We start from the raw sequence: 16189 nt of genomic DNA, 5'->3' as shown, positions 1-16189 counted from the left end.
TCCCTATTACCTAAACTGAGGGTTGTAGGTCTTCAGGGGCCAATTGCACCTACCCTGCCAGCACCATTTTAAATTTTGGCACCGGCAGTGAATAACCATAGATTTCTGATTAGGTAGGTGGGAGGGAGTGGGGATAGGGGTGCCAAGGGGAGGATCCCGGGGACGATCTGAATTTCATGAAGCCTGCATCAGGGTTTGAAGCAGAATGAGATTTAATTAGTACTGTTAGTACTGTGTTGGGGATGGGGAGCTGCTGGGGGGGGGGGGGAGGGGAAGATTATGATGGAGCAGGTGAGAGCAGCGAGGAGTCAAGATTATCTTTTAATTTCCCAGATTTTGTCACAGAGGGTGTCTAAAGGGCTACGTGCTCTTTTGGTAAGCCATACTATCTCATTTGCATAATAATGAGCTGCTTTGTATGCATTTGCATATGATACTGCTTATTATCTTTTTTTACTCATATTATGCCTGTTTAAGCTGTGATAAGGAAAATAATGTCCAAAATTACATTCATATGATTTGCCATGCAGGGTCAGACCAAAAGTCCATCAAGCCCAATATTCTGTTTCCAACAGTGGCCAATTCAGGTCATAAGTACCTTGCAGTAGCAAAAGTTATTTGGGAATAATTTGTGATTATTTGCCAATTTTACACATTTCTTTTATCATGGCTTAATAAACAGGCTCCAAAACAAGAGAAAGACTTGAATGCACCAGGCCAAAAGTTCATGTACAATCACAGGATAGGAATTTCTTCTGCTAGTGGAATGAGAGACAGTACAACCAGCAGAGAATTATGTTTTCTCCAGAACCACTGCATTAGAATTCTCTGTCTACTAATGATAACTACTCTGTCCAAGTACTTAGCTGGCTTTCTTTGAACTCATCATCATCATCATATTTAATTATCACCTGCTTTATCATAATTTGTGCCCAAGGCAGTTTACAAAAATAAAATAATCTCATGGAAAACCCCTGAGAATTTACAAAAGCATACAATTAATATCAATAAAACAGAACAACCACCCAATTTAGATACCAGTCCCAAACAAGTTTGATTTTTTTTCTTCTTGCAGCTATAACTTTTTGACACAATATTCTCTCTCTCTGCCTTTTGATGCTGAGACCTGCACTTGCTTGCTGTGAAGGTCTGCAAGGGTGATGCTTGGCATGTGGCTATCTGTTCCTTTTTATTTGAAGAATTTGAGAAGTAGAAGATACAGTGCTTGCATATAAAGAAAAGAACATTTCCGTGCTGTTTTCTACAGAACAGATCAATATACGGAGTCACAAGTTTAAATCAGAAACTAGCAGACATCTCATTTACAGAAAGTTTCTGAAGAGCTGAAAAGTTGCATTCGTACTACAACCAATTATTTGAGAAACAATACAAAAAATGTCAATGCTTACATTTTTTGTTGTAACTGAAATTTGTTTCAGTTTCATGAGGAATTGGGTATTTAGCACCAAAGCAATCAACAAGGGTGTGCAGAGCTACTGCTTGTTATATTACAGACTCCCCTCAAACAGCTTCACAATATCAACCTATGCTTTTTTAAGTCACTTTGATCTTTTTCAAAAGCTGGTCATAGTCCCTGAGCTGATGATGTCTGTTTTCTAGCACAGCATGTAATCCTCTTGATTATTATGATTCTGTTGCTATATATATTTTATTTCTTAGGTATTACTTCTGGGTATCAATTTTCAGTCGGTTGGACTCTTAGATGATCGAGGGGTTAAAGGGGCACTTAGGGAAGATTAGGCCATCGCAGAAAGACTAAACAAATTCTTTGCTTTGGTGTTTACTAAAGAGGATGGTAGGGAGATGGTTTTTACTAAAGATGATAGTGGGGAGATGGTTTTCAAGGGTAAAGATTCAGATGAACTGAACCAAATCATGGTGAATCTGGAAGATGGGGTAGGCCAGACTGACAAACTGAAAAGTAGTAAATCACCTGAACTGGATGGGATACACCCCAGCATTCTGAAAGAACTAAAAAATGAAATTTCAGACCTATTTCAAATAATTTGTAACCTATCATTAAAATCATCCATTCTACCTGAAAACTGGAAGGTGGCCAGTGTAACCCCAATATTTAAAAAGGGTTCCAGGGGTGATCTGGGAAACAATAGGTCGGTGAGCCTGACTTCAGTGCTGGGTAAAATCATGGAAACTGTTATTAAAAAATAAAATCACAAAACATTTAGTCATGGTTTCTATGGCTGCATTTACCCAAAGGAAGTCTTGCATCTCAAATCTCCTACATTTTTTTGAAGAGGTGAATAATAAACCTACAGTTCCTGAATGTAATCTGTAGTGCCGAAAAGCAGAATATAAAAATCAGATACACTGGTAGATGTGGTGTATTTGGATTTTCAGAAGGCATTTGGCAAAGTCCCACATGACAGACTTCTGAGAAAACTAAATTGTCATGGGATTGGAGGCGATGTCCTTTTGTGGATTACAAATTGGTTAAAAGACAGGAAACAGAAAGTAGGATTAAATGGTCTGTTTTCACAGTGGAAAAAAGTAATCAGTGAAGTGCCTCAGGGATCTGTACTTGGACTGGGGCTTTTTAATATATTTATAAGACAAGTGAGGTGATCAAATATGTGAATGACAAAAATTATGCAGAGTAGTTAAATCTCAAGCAGATTTGATAAATTGCAGGAGGTCCTTGAGTGACTGGAAGTTTGGACTAATTGGCAGATGAAATTAAATGTGGATAAGTGCAAGGTGATGCATAGAGGGAAAAATAACCCTTGCTGTAGTTACACAATGTTAGTTTCTATCTTGGGAGTTATCACTCAGAAAAGAGATCTAAGCATTTTGTTGGATGGATAACACATTGAAATCGTCGGCTCAGTGTGCTGTGGCGGTCAAAAAAGCAAACAGAATGTTAGAAATTATTAGGGAGGAAATGGTAAATAAAATGTTGGATGTCATAATGCCTTTATATCGCTCCATGGTGAGACCGCACCTTGAATACTGTGTACAATTCTGGTCGCACATTTCAAAAAAGATGTACCGGTAGTTGCACTGGAAAAGGTGCAGAAAAGGGCGACCAAAATGATACGAGGCATGGAGTGGCTCCCCTTTGAGGAAAGGCTAAAGAAAGAAGTTAGGCTTTCTGTTTGGAGAAGAGACGACAGAGGGGATATGATAGAGGTCCATAAAATCATGAAATGACTTGAACAGGTTAATGTAAATTGGTTATTTACTCGCTCAGATAATAGAAGGACTAAGGGGTACTCCATAAAGTTAGCAAGGAGCTCATTTAAAACAAATCAAAGGAAATAATTTTTCAGTCAGCACATATGGAATTCATTGCCAGAGGATGAGGTTACAGCAGTTAGTGTAACAGGGTTTAAGAAAGGTTTGGGTAAGTTCCTAGAGGAAAAATCCATAAACTGCTATTAATTAATAAGCAATAGCAGCTTGAGATCTATTTAATGTTTGGGTACTTGCCAGGTTCTTGTGACTTGGATTGGCCACTGTTGGAAATAGGATGCTGGGCTTGATGGACCCTTGGTCTGACCCAGAATGACATGTACCCTTGGGAAAACCTCCTCAGAAAGAATCACTCAGATTTAGACACACCCTTCACCCAAGTCATAGCTATTTAGATAGTTAGTTGGCAGAGCATTCAAGGTTGGCTTACAACATTACAAAGTAGTGACAGACATCAACTCAATTAACAGCATAAGCCTCCATCCAGAAGACAAACTGGGGTCCAGAGTAACACCAGTTTAGAAGACAGCCACCAGCATAAAGCTCCAGTCTTTACGATAAAAGCTTGCTTTTTAAGGGAGAGTAAATAGTGTCTTTATATGAATTTTCACTTTCTCTAGCCTTCCTTCTTCTTCTCGTTTGTTTTAAATGGGCATGTATAGACTTTTCCAACCCTTCCTGATTATAACTGAAGAAGGGGCCTATGTAATCTCTATTCTCTAAAGTTCCTACCCATTTAAGGATAACATTTACTTTTGTCCAATAAAATGCATTGTAACCTTCAATGAATGTAGGATCTATCTACCCAACTTTGACAGTTAATCACGAGACCTGACCATTAAAATGTACTTCTGAAGAGTGACTAAATTTAGCTTCTAATATAGCTGGATAATTATAGAGAGTTAACTTTAAGAATATTTTCAACCACAAGCTTTGTTTTGAAAATTGGCCTAAAGTTAGTCAGCTATAAAATAGCCTGCTATTTAGCCATTGAGAGGGACTTACTTTAAATCTACCCCTAATTCCATCTTCAGTGATTATTTAAACTGACCTTCTTCTTCAGCAATGTCATAGAGTGAGTTTTCCATTTTGATGCCTACTTCTGGATTTGGTCTCTTTCTATTAGTTTCTTTCCCCAACTCGGCCCCCCCCCCCCCCCTTCCCTATCCTCGCATTTAGGATCAGCCCATCCCACCCTACAGGTTGCTATTACTGGCGCCTTGCTCCTCCCTTTGCTGTAATCATTGAAGAAATGATGGTTTTCCCATTTGCACCTGCCTAAATCAAAGTCCTAGAATTTTCACCTTCACGGACTTTAGGAAGGTCTGTCATAAATTTGAATGTTTCTAGTATATCCTTATCTCTCTTCTTTCCTTCAGCAAATACACTTGGAGGATAACTTTCAAACAAATGCGCGCAGGGGCATAGTCGCATGTATATGGCTGCGAGCAAATTTAAGTGTCATGCCCCTTGGGCAGCTGCTGAATTGGCACAGCCTGATATGTGAAGAAATGGCCCAGGCCCCAGCAGGCAGTAGCAGATATACCCCAAGCAAGGATCGGAAGTCCGAAGTCTTCACCTGTATATCAACCACCTCCCCCACAGGTTGAGCCCTTGGGTTCTGGGGGTCGGCAGGACTTGGAGACACCAAGCGAGGTCAAGGCAGTCGGAGAGCAGAGGAGAGATGAAGTCCTGGCAGTGGTCGTGACAGGAGGAGAGCAAGCCAAAATGAAATCCAGGCAGTGATCGAGGCAGGCAGTGACACAGATGTGAGCCCTTGGGCTGTGGCACGGTTGATGCAGCTTAGCTGGTGAACCTACCAGGCCCACGCTGCTGCTGGTGGACTCACTCTTGCTAGGACTGGAACTGGGGCTTCACCTATACCAGCTCCATTCCCCATAGGTTGAGCCTTTGTATTCCAGGGACCAGCAGAGCTTAGGTGAAAGTCCTGTAATGAGCGGTCAGTCGAAGTCAAGACACATGCAGAGGTCAGGGCTGGCAGCTAGCAAGAGTATCTGAGTCCGGGCCAAGGTCGGGGTAGACACCGAGCAATCAGTATCCAGATCCAGGCAAAGATTGGGGCAGGCAGTGGGCAATTGTTATCCAGGTCCAGGCCAATGTGGGGGCAATCAGAAGCATTGTCAAAATCCATAGCAGAGGTCAGAAACAGTCAGATGAGACAGAGACAAGGTGCTGAGAGACCAAGGCCCTAAGGGAACAGCAGGGAAAGGCAGGTTAAGGCAGGACACAGCAGGATAAGGTGACAGCAGGGCAAGGTAATGAGGAAGCAAGACATGGCAAAGAATCACAAGGGCAATAGCAACATGCACTGCAAAACAGGAGGACATGTTGCTGAGGCATTGAGGGGGAGCTTGACTGGGACTATTGTTTCCGCTGCAGCTATTGTTTCCAGCAGCGGGGCTTTCAGCTTGGGTGCTGCTGTGTGCGCACAGAAACAAGGGGGAGGTATCCCTGCTGTCGATGAACTTTGCAGCATCCTGGGGTGAGTCGGCTGGTTGCAGGGCCATCCCATGCCTGGCCCCTTAGTTACAAGCAGAGAGCAAGCAGAGATGAAGTCCAGCCAATGGTTGGGGGTGGGCTGAGAGCAAGCACAGTCCAAGGTGGTCCAGGTCAGTAACAAGGAGTCAGTCCAAAGGAGAGAGACAGAGAGGCAGAGCAAGGAGAAGAATGGTAGGAGCAGGAGTCCGAGAGGAGAGGAGAGGCAGAAACAGGGAGACAAGGAAGGATGCAAACAAGTACACAGACAGGAAGACTGGGTACGAGGACACGAGAAGGCAGGCTGGAGACACAGGAATGGCAGGCATCTGTACGGTGCAGGGCCGGCTCTTAAGTACTCGGAGGGTAATAACTTAAAAAGGGCGTGCTGTCCCAGGTTTCCTGCTGGAGGCCCTTTAAATTTGAAAGGAGCACATGCTTAGAGAAAAGCGTGGTAGAGTCAGGATGCCCATGACCATGTGGCCTGCAGGCGGCCTGCAGGCGCCACGTCCCTGAGAAAAGCATAGGTAAGTGGATGCCGGCTGCAGGAGCCACGCTGCAGCCAGTGAAGCGTTACATTACACTAGCATTTTATAACCTGTGCCTATGATATAGGCACATTTTATAAAATATACATATCTCTCCCCTGCAACATAATGAACATATGCATGCATGTAGGCTTATGCAATAAGAAAGTGTATATCAATGTATGTATTTATTTAAGAGCTTTTATATACCGATAACCGTTTGCACATCATATCGGTTTACAAGGAATGCATGTACTTTGCCTAACTATACTAAAAATATACAGATGCATATTTTACATGCAAAAATAAATTAGGACATACATAAATTGGTGAATTTAAAATATGCTCTCATCAAGGAAATTATCAGTTTTACCAATTAGTCCTCCAGTTCGGCCAGTCCTTCTCCAAGTCATTGAGACCTTCCTGGTTCTTCAGCTGATTTCCCCCCCAGACCTCCCACACAGTCATACTACACAATAAATATGTTTAATATTATTTATGGCAGATAATTATCAGGTATAAAATTACACAAGTATTTTTAAAATATCACCAATTGCACATAAATATCGGAACACCCTATAAAACTGCTATACTGACCCTTTTTATGTATGTCTGCCTGAATGTGAAAATATGTATGTATTTTGAACTTTTATAAAATATGGAATGTGCAAGTAGAGGCTAATTACATGCATATATGGAAAATTCACCTCTATGTAGAGTTTATGTTGCAGGCCTAATATAATTTTCATAGCCCTTTTCAGGACTGCTGCCAATGTCCTTCTGAAAATGCAGCATAGAGAACTGAACACAGCACCCATACTGTCAGCTTTCTCAGTTGTATTGACTGGCTACCCATCGACTGGCTACCTTTAGGTCATGTGAAATGATTACTCCTAGATCTCTTAGACAGTTTCCTGTTCTTGTCCTTCTAAATATGAGATTCCCAATCCTGTCCTGGTGACCCCCACAACCAGTGAAGTTGTCAGGTTGTCCCCATTGAATGGTCTACAGTCTAGCAGCTAAGATTTAATGTTAAAAAATGTTGGGTTTTACATTTAGGTTGCAAAAATCCAAGGGAGCTGTATAAAGGATGAATTTCTTCTTTGCACAAAACAGGAGTAGGACCTAGGATGATCATATCAAATGATCTTAAACTAGCTTAATGGGTATTAGTTATGGTACCGGAAGAAGCCAGAAAAATGTTTAGATGCATAGGGAAAGGAACATCCAGAAGGAAAAGGGAAGTGATATAGGGATATGAATTCATTTGAAATGAAACTGCAAAACAAAACAAATGTCTAGTTCATTTCATTCAGGAGGCCCCGAAACGAATCGGGGGGCCACCTAAATGAAACAAAACGTATTTGTTCATTTTGTTTTAAACTAATGATTTGGGCCTAGCTCTAGGACCGAAGCTGGGGTCTTGCCTAGGGCATAAGCCAAAACCCAAAGCAGGGGCCATGGCCTAGGCCCGAATGTGACACCGGGATCTCGGCTGAGGCATAAGCCAATGCCAGGGTCTCGGCCAAGATCCTAAAAAATGAAACTAAAGAAACAAAAACAAACCTAATACATCAAGTATCCTATGAAGGCTGGGTCCCAATGCTGGGGTCTAGGCTTACACCCAGGCCCGACACCACAACCTGTCACGAAGGCTAGGTCCTGACACCGGGGCCTTGGCCTAGGCCAGGGCCAGGGCCTGGAACCAGACCTGATGCCTTGACCCAGCCAGAACTTTGGTCCTGAACTAGGGCCTCAGCCCAAAACCAGGCCTGCCCCGACCCAGAGGCTAGGTCCCAATGCTGGGGACTTTGCCTATGCTGGGACCCAGACCCAGGCCTGACACTGTGACACCGGGGCCTTATCCTAGAGCTGTGACCAGGTCCTGATGCTGTGACCCAAACCAAAGGCTGGGTCTAGGCCCAGACCCAGGCCCGACGCCGTGACCTGACCCGATGACCGGGTCCCAACACCAGGGCCTTGGCCTAGGTCAGGGCACAGAACTCAGCCTGGAACCTGGGTCCTGAACCGGGCCTTGGCCTGGAGGCAAGTCCTGATGCCAGGGCCTTGGCCCAGACCTAAGCCCAAACTGACTCGGAGGCTGGAACCTGATGTTGGGGCCTCAGCCTAGGCTGGGGCCCATACCTAGGCCAGATGCTGCAACCTGTCCCTAAGACCAGGTCCTGATGTCAGGGCCTCAACCTAGGCCGGGGACCAGGTCCCGATGCTGGGACCTCAGCCCAGACCTAGTCCCCATGCTGCGACCTGACCCAGGGGTCAGAACCTCATGCCAGGGCCTAGGCCTGGACCCAGGCCTGATGGCAGGGCCTTGACCAGGAGGTGATACCAGGGCCTCTACTCAGGGTTAGCCCAGGCCTCGGAGCCTAGGCCTAGGAGCTCCTCTTTAGATGTCCTTTTCTTTCTTTAGCCCACAGCACAATGATGGCGTCCTCAGCGGTCACCCGGGGTTAATTCACTCTGGCACATTCACCCTAGCAGACAGAATCATTTGGCTTACAAGTGCTGAAGAAAGAAGAAGCCCAAGAACAGGCTTTCAAGCCTAGGCTCTGAGGCTAGGGCCTGACCTTGGGTCGAGGCCCAAGCATCGAAATCTGGCCTCCTGGCCAAGGCCCCAGCATTGGGCTTGAATCTAGGCCTAGGCTGTAAAATCAGAACTCAGCCTCAGGGTTGGGTTGTAGCATTGGGCGTGGGTCCAGATCAGGTCATGGCGTCGGGCATGTATCTGGACTAAGGCCCCAGTGTTGGGACTGGGCCTCCAGACCGAGCCACGGCATCAGATCTAGGTCCGGATACCAACCTAGGCCAAGGCTTAGGTGTCAGGCCTAGAGTTAAGCTGAAGCTTCGGCCTAAGTAAGCCTGAGGCTTCAGGCCTAGTTCGAGACAGTGGATCCTCCCTGGACTGGGTAAGTGGGGGGCTGGGAAGGATTCTGGCTTGCTTTTGTTTTTTGGCCATTTTGGTTTATTTTTTAATTGCTTGATTCATTTTTTTCACATGAATGAAACAAATCAAGCAATCTCCCAAAATCAAAATTTTTTCCCTGCACATCCCTAAAGTGATATTGCCCTTGTATGTGTCTTTGGTGAAAGTACTGTGTACAATTTTGGAAACTACAGCTTCAAAAAAGACAAAAATGAATAGAGTGGGTCTAGAAAGCAGCTACTAAGGTCTTCATTGTAAAGCATATGGAGACAGACTTAAAGATCGTAATATGTACTGTATATCCTGGAAGAAAGAAGAAAAAGCGGGGATATGATAGAGACTTTTAAATACCTCCAAGGAATAAATATGCACATACTGGCCTCTTTTCAACAGAAAGGAGGCTCTGGAATGAGGGGTCATGGAATGAGGGTGCAAGAGGGTAGATTCAGGACTAATTTGAGAAAATATTAATTTAAATAAAATATGGTGGAGGTAATCAAAGCCTCCCTATGGAGCTGGTGGAGACAAAGAAAGTTTTGCAATTCAGAAGAGCATAGGACAAGCACAAAGGATCTTGGAGGAAGAAAAAAGGGGCAATAAAGCAGAACAGGAGATGTAGATGGGCAAATTGGATGGGTTTTCTGGGCTTTCTCTGCCATCATGGACTATACTCCTATAAGATATACTGTATTTATACTTGCATTTCAGACAGCTATATGCAAATGTATCTCATGCATATTAATTTTGGATCCCTCGAAAACTCAACTGACTATGGGGTCACAAAGACAGGTTTGGGAAGGCCTGCTCTAAATGATATGTAGCTGATGAATTTTTATGTCCCAAATCTTACACTTTTGAGCATTGAAGATAATTTCCCAATCCCTTGACCATTCTTCCAGTTTTCTCAGTTTCCCTTTTATTAATTCACCACTTCTGGTGAATTTACTTTGTTACAGGTTTTTGTATTACCAGCAAACAACCATATTTCTCACAACTTCCTTAGCAATGTTACTAAGGAAGATACTGAATAGAACTAAGTCCTTGGGACTCCACTAGTCACTTTGCCTTCACCTCTTTTCTGCATCCTGCTGTTCAATCACTTTTTTTACCCAGTTTATTACTTTTGGGTCTATTAAAGGTAAAAGGGACTTCTGTGGATAAAATAACCAGGCCCAGGCGATCCTGCCAATCTTCCAACAAATACTTAAAACAGTCACACCTTTTGTTCATAACTTGCTTGTTTTTCACCTATGATGCAGATTTTTTTTCTTTGTTCAAGTGGACAAATATATCTGTAGTGGAATGTGGCTGAATCAAACTCTGGTTGCATTTCGTAAAAGGTTATTCCCTTTGTAATTAAGAAGGTTTGAGGAAACCCCGTTTGGTTTTTTTTACTTGGAAGGGAAGCATTGCACATTCACGGCATTGCACAATTTATTTCCCTGGCTTCCAATACTAAGCTCCAATGATATGAGAGCAAATTAAAATTGAGCTGAATGCAGTAATTATTTTAATATAAAAGAGCCTGCGGCTTCATTATAAGTTTCATTTAAAAATGCTTACTGAAATCTATAAAAATGAAAGTTATTCATTCTGTAGCTAATCAACTATTATTTAAAAACTATTCAAGCATTCAGAATGTGCTTTGTAAAATAATTCAGCAATTTTTATAGTAGGCAAATTGTTGTGTAGGTTGAGCCATTAAGGGATACTTTTCAAAACCATGTATGCGCATAAAACCATGTTTTATGTGTGCAAATTACTATTAGAAAATAGAATGGGGCTCTATGCACATAAAAGTATGCATGCATTCCAGTTACTCATGTACTTTTAAGCAAACTGTGGCGTGGCATGCATGGGCTGGAGCTGGATTATATGCGCTTACATTTTGATTTTTAAAACTATGCACGTAAGTTTGCCCAGATAAGTTATACCCTCCAAAATGGAGGTGTAGCTTTGTAGGAGTTAAACTGTGCACATGCTGGACCAGTTACCCACAGTTTTTCAAAGTGAAAATATTGTAAATAAATTTGCTTTGAGAATTCAAGGTAAAGTCTTCACATAGGGAGCCCAACTTTCAAATCTATTAACAGTACAGCATTGACTCATAAGTAGATGTCACACAGTTTATAAACCACTGCATATTCTGCCCCGAAGGTGCATGCATATGTCTCAGTATGCATGCATATTTCCTTTGTAATAAAATGCATACTTTACCCATTTTATAAACAAACATGTTAATATTTTACACATTAAATAATTGTGAAACAGTGGGGTAGATTTTAAAAGCCCTGCTCGCGTAAATCCTGGCGGATTTACGCGAGCAGGGCCTTGCGCGCCGGCGCGCCTATTTTCGATAGGCCTGCCGGCGCGCGCAGAGCCCCGGGACTCGCGTAAGTCCCGGGGTTTATTGTCGGGGGCGTGTCGGGGCGTGTCAGGGGCGGGGCCGATTGATGCAGCGTTTTGGGGGCGGGACATTGCGTTTTGGGGGCGGACCCGGGGGCGTGGTTTTGGCCCGGGGCGGTCCGGGGGCGTGGCTGCGCCCTCCGGAACCGCCCCCGGGTTGCGTCTCGGCGCGCCAACAGCCCGCTGGCGCGCGTGGATTTACTTCTCCCTCCGGGAGGCGTAAATCCGTGGACAAAGGTAGGGGGGGGTTTAGATAGGGCCGGGGGGGGGGGGGGGTTAGGTAGAGGAAGGGAGGGGAAGGTGAGGGGATGGCGAAAGAGAGTTCCCTCCGAGGCCGCTCCGATTTCGGAGCGGCCTCGGAGGGAACGGAGGCAGGCTGCGCGGCTCGGCGCGCGCCGGCTGCCCAAAATCGGCAGCCTTGCCCGCACCGATCCTGGATTTTAGAAGATACACGCGGCTACGCGCGTATCTACTAAAATCCAGCGTACTTTTGTTTGTGACTGGTGCACCAACAAAAGTACGCGAATGTGCATTTTTAAAAAATCTACTCTAGTGTGAATAAACACCCAGAATTAAATGTGGAAGCATGTATTTTATAAAGTATTCACGAGTACTCGGAAAACCCAGTTTGCGAATACCTCTACTAGTTCATCCAGTCCTTTTCCAATTCACCTAGACTTTCTAGTACTTCACCCTGAACCCCAGTAGAACTTCCAGGTCTCCCACTCAAAAACTGCAGACAACAGACATGACTAATTCCACTTGCGCTAGTCAATTAGCAGGTGTAAAATTGTACTAATAAGTTTGATAATTTATACATGTATTTCTCTTTCAAAATAGCTCATACCACACATAGTTCTGAGACCCTCCCCTGAATGCCCGTAGACCATCCCTATTTTTCCTGATTACAGTTCACGTCCAAAATTGAAAATACATGCACACTCTCAACATTTCTAAAATAACAGTTCATGTACTAATATGGGAAAAAGCCCAGAAAGGGTCCCTCTCCAAAAAGTACATTAGTTAGGAAGTGGTTGATGAAGAAACCCTTAGTGTGTGCAGGTTGGCATTGACTGTTATTGTGGACTGTGTACTACATTTCTGATTTTCAGTATTGATTGAACCAGAATTAGATGTAACAGGTTGTCAAATTCTGTCCCCTGTGGGTGGTTTACCCTTTAGAGGAATAGCATGTGTGGCCTCAAAAGGTCATCATGCCAGCAGTATGAGTCAGGGGCCTCCATCCAGACCCTACATGTGAGGTCAGTGTACTGTAGGTGTGTTAGTGTAGTGGATCATGTCCCTTGGGAGGGGTTTGTGGTTTATCAAAACCATGTGATATAGGAGGTGCCCATGTGATATAGGAGAACTCGAGATTCAGCCTTAGCTCAGGGCTAAGGGAGCAGGTGCTATCCTCCCACAGGGGGGCCTTATCCCATCATAGGGATAGCTTGGGAAGTGAAGAGAGGATTCTAAGCACTGGAGTCCTATGGAGTGGAAAAGAAAAATGAGCAGAGGAGTTACTGGAAGTTCAAAATATTGATGTGTAAAGAGGATCCTAAAGAGTTGAGGATGAATAATGTTTTGAGTCCCCGTCAAAGTGGCTTTAGAGTGGGACATAGTACTGAAACCTTGCTAGTTTCTGACTTTCTTCTCCATCAGATTGATGCTAAAAAAGCAGTTGTACTTTTGTTTTTAGACATTTCCTCTGCAATTGACACAGTGAATCATGAACTATTACTGTGCCAATTAACTGAATTAGGAATTGGTGGCAGGTATATTCATGATTTGCTCCCTATTTGGCTAGAAGAACATTTCAAGTGGAAAATGCTAGATACAGATTCAATTGGCATCCTTTGAAAGTGGGCATTCCTACTACTACTACTACTTAGCATTTCTATAGCGCTATATGACATATGCAGTGCTGTACCAGCTTACAAAAAAAGACAGTCCCTGCTCAATAGAGCTTACAATCTAATAAGACAAACATACAGACATGAGATTTGGGGTATTTCATAAAGCAAGACAATGGTTAAAGAGAAAAGAAAGTTAGTTAACAAGACTAAAAGTAGACAATCAAGCATATGGTTTAAAAGCAGTTTTGAAAAGGTAGGTCTAGAAAGGATTTAAATACAGCAAGAGAGGGAGCATGATGCACCAGTTCAGGAAGACTATTCCAAGAACATAGCACAACCAGGTAGAAAGCATGGAGTCTAGAATTGGCAGTAGATGTTGGGAATGAGGACCCTTAGACCGAGGGGGAGTTTGCGCAACCTGCAGGTAGGAGCCCTGCAGGCCCCCACCATTGGTAGGTGGAGTGGACTGGAGCAGAGGCCCAGCTGGAGCTTCACCAATACCAGCTCTCGTTCCCCTTAGTTTGAGCCCTCTGATGCCGTGGCCAGTTGGACTTAAATGTGGGCCTCTGGATAGATGGAGATCCAGCGAGATGCGGGTACGACAGGGCAGTACAGAAAGAGCAAGCGGAGTCAGGTTCGAGCGGAGGTCTAGGCAGACAGTGATCAGGTGGTAATTAGGGCAGATGGTGATCAGGCGGAGTCATGGTTTAGGCACTGGTTAAGCCAGAAAGTCAAACTGAGAAGAAGCCAGTCTAAGGTCAAGAGCCAGACATCCGATCCAAGAGATGAGGAACGGGGAGGGCAGAGAAAATGAGACGCTGAAGACAGAAGAAGGGAGAACTTGACCAGGAGAACAGGAATCAGACTGCAGGGAACCAGGAACCAAGACAGAAACACTCTCAGGAAGAAGAATCAGGAATAAGCATGAAGGGCAATCCACTTCTCTAGATGAGTGGCCTATTGCCAAGGCACTGGAGGAATGTATGGTGTGACCTTATATAGGCCTCAGCCTGTGACATCATTAGAGGGTGCTGCCAGATTGTTCCCACCACTGGTCCTTTAAAGGTGGGGGAGATGGCGGTGCACGCACCTAAGGAGACGAAAGAGATGACTGGCTGGAAGGTGGCCCTGGCCCTGAATGTTGGGGAGAGAGAGACTAGAGCGGTGTGGTGTGGCTTCTTGCTGTGTTCAGAAAAGGCTACCGCATTGGGCCCGCTGGGAACAGGGAAGGTGCAGTGTCAGTTGACCATGCAGCCAGGCCTAACCAGCAGGTAGGGGCAGTGGGCCACGGGGTTGACCCTCGGTCCACCAAACATAACAGTAGAGGAGAGAGGCACAAATAGGAGTGACTTATCTGATGAATGAAGTGCATAAGGAGCTGTGTAGAGATAGGAAAGGTAGTGAGGTGCTGCAGAGAGAGGGAAAGGAGAGCTTGAACTGTATGAAGGAGTAGATAGGGAGCCAATGCAGTGACTTCAGAAGAGGGGCTGTATTACTATTCCTCAAGGAAGTATTTAGTCTGCTGCACATTTTAATACTTCTTTATCTCCACTGTGTGAAAATAATGTAAAAGTAGGTTCCATTCTATACGATACATGCTGATGACATGCAGCTTTTTTTCCTTCTAGGACAAGATTTGAGTTTTACAGAACAGAAGGTGGCTGCATGTCTGGATGACTGCAAATCAATTAGTTTTGAATTTGAAAAAGACAGAGGCAATGTTAGTTTCTAAAACTCCTGATGCTAGTCATCATCAGGGAATAATGTTTAAAGGTAATCTGAGTCCATATAAAGAAAAGGTTCAGAATCTAGGGTTTGAAATGGATTAATCTCTGACATATGCCAATCGTCTGAAAAAAAAGCGTTAAGATCTGGTATTTATAAACTTTGTCTTTTAAGACATCTTAGCTATATCTTTAAAATCTCGTATTTTAGGAATATTGCACAGGCATCTTTATTGACAACAGTGGATTACTTTAACGCCAAGTATCATCAGATAAATGCACTTCCACTTCTGCAGAATGCGGCTGCAAGAATGCTGATACGAAGTAAAAATAAGGGATCACGTTTCTCCTCTTTTCCATAAATTACACTGGTTTCCTATAGATCAGAGAACAACGTAAAATTCTTTTATTAATTTTTAAAATATTAAAGAACAGTGGCCTATTTTACTTAATCTGCATTGATAACTCGATATGAGCCAAAATGTTCATTATGTTCAGAAGCTGACTGTTTATTATCTTTACCATCTGTAAAGGATAATACATCCAGTTGAGACACATAAACGTGCATTCTTGAAAATTTACTAGGGCTGTGTGTCTAAATATAGGCTCCAAGTTTCATTAGGTTCCCAAATTTAGGATCCTGACAAATGGGTGGCAAAGAGGACAGAGGTAGGGAGGGAAATAAACGTGCCGAAACAGAACGGTGTGCTCAGCCGAGGGCACCGTTTAGCCCCCGTTTGGTCACGCGTTTTTAACGTGCTACCCCTTATACTGTAAGGGGTAATAGCGCGTGGAAAATGTGCGGCCAACCCCCCCCCCCGAAGCTAATAGCACTCATCACATGCAAATGCATGTTAGTAGAAATTTTGTTTTCCCACGGTTCGGGCCGATTTTATTTCGGCTGCCCCAAAACGAAAGCCAAAACCCACCCTGACCCTTCAAATTTTATTAATTACAAACCCCCACCCTCCTGACCCCCCAAAACTTGCTGAAAGCCCCTGGTGGTCC

This window comes from Rhinatrema bivittatum, chromosome 2 (assembly GCF_901001135.1).
Source record: "Rhinatrema bivittatum chromosome 2, aRhiBiv1.1, whole genome shotgun sequence".
NCBI classification, from domain to species: domain Eukaryota; kingdom Metazoa; phylum Chordata; class Amphibia; order Gymnophiona; family Rhinatrematidae; genus Rhinatrema; species Rhinatrema bivittatum.
Note: the sequence above shows the minus strand (reverse complement) of the source record.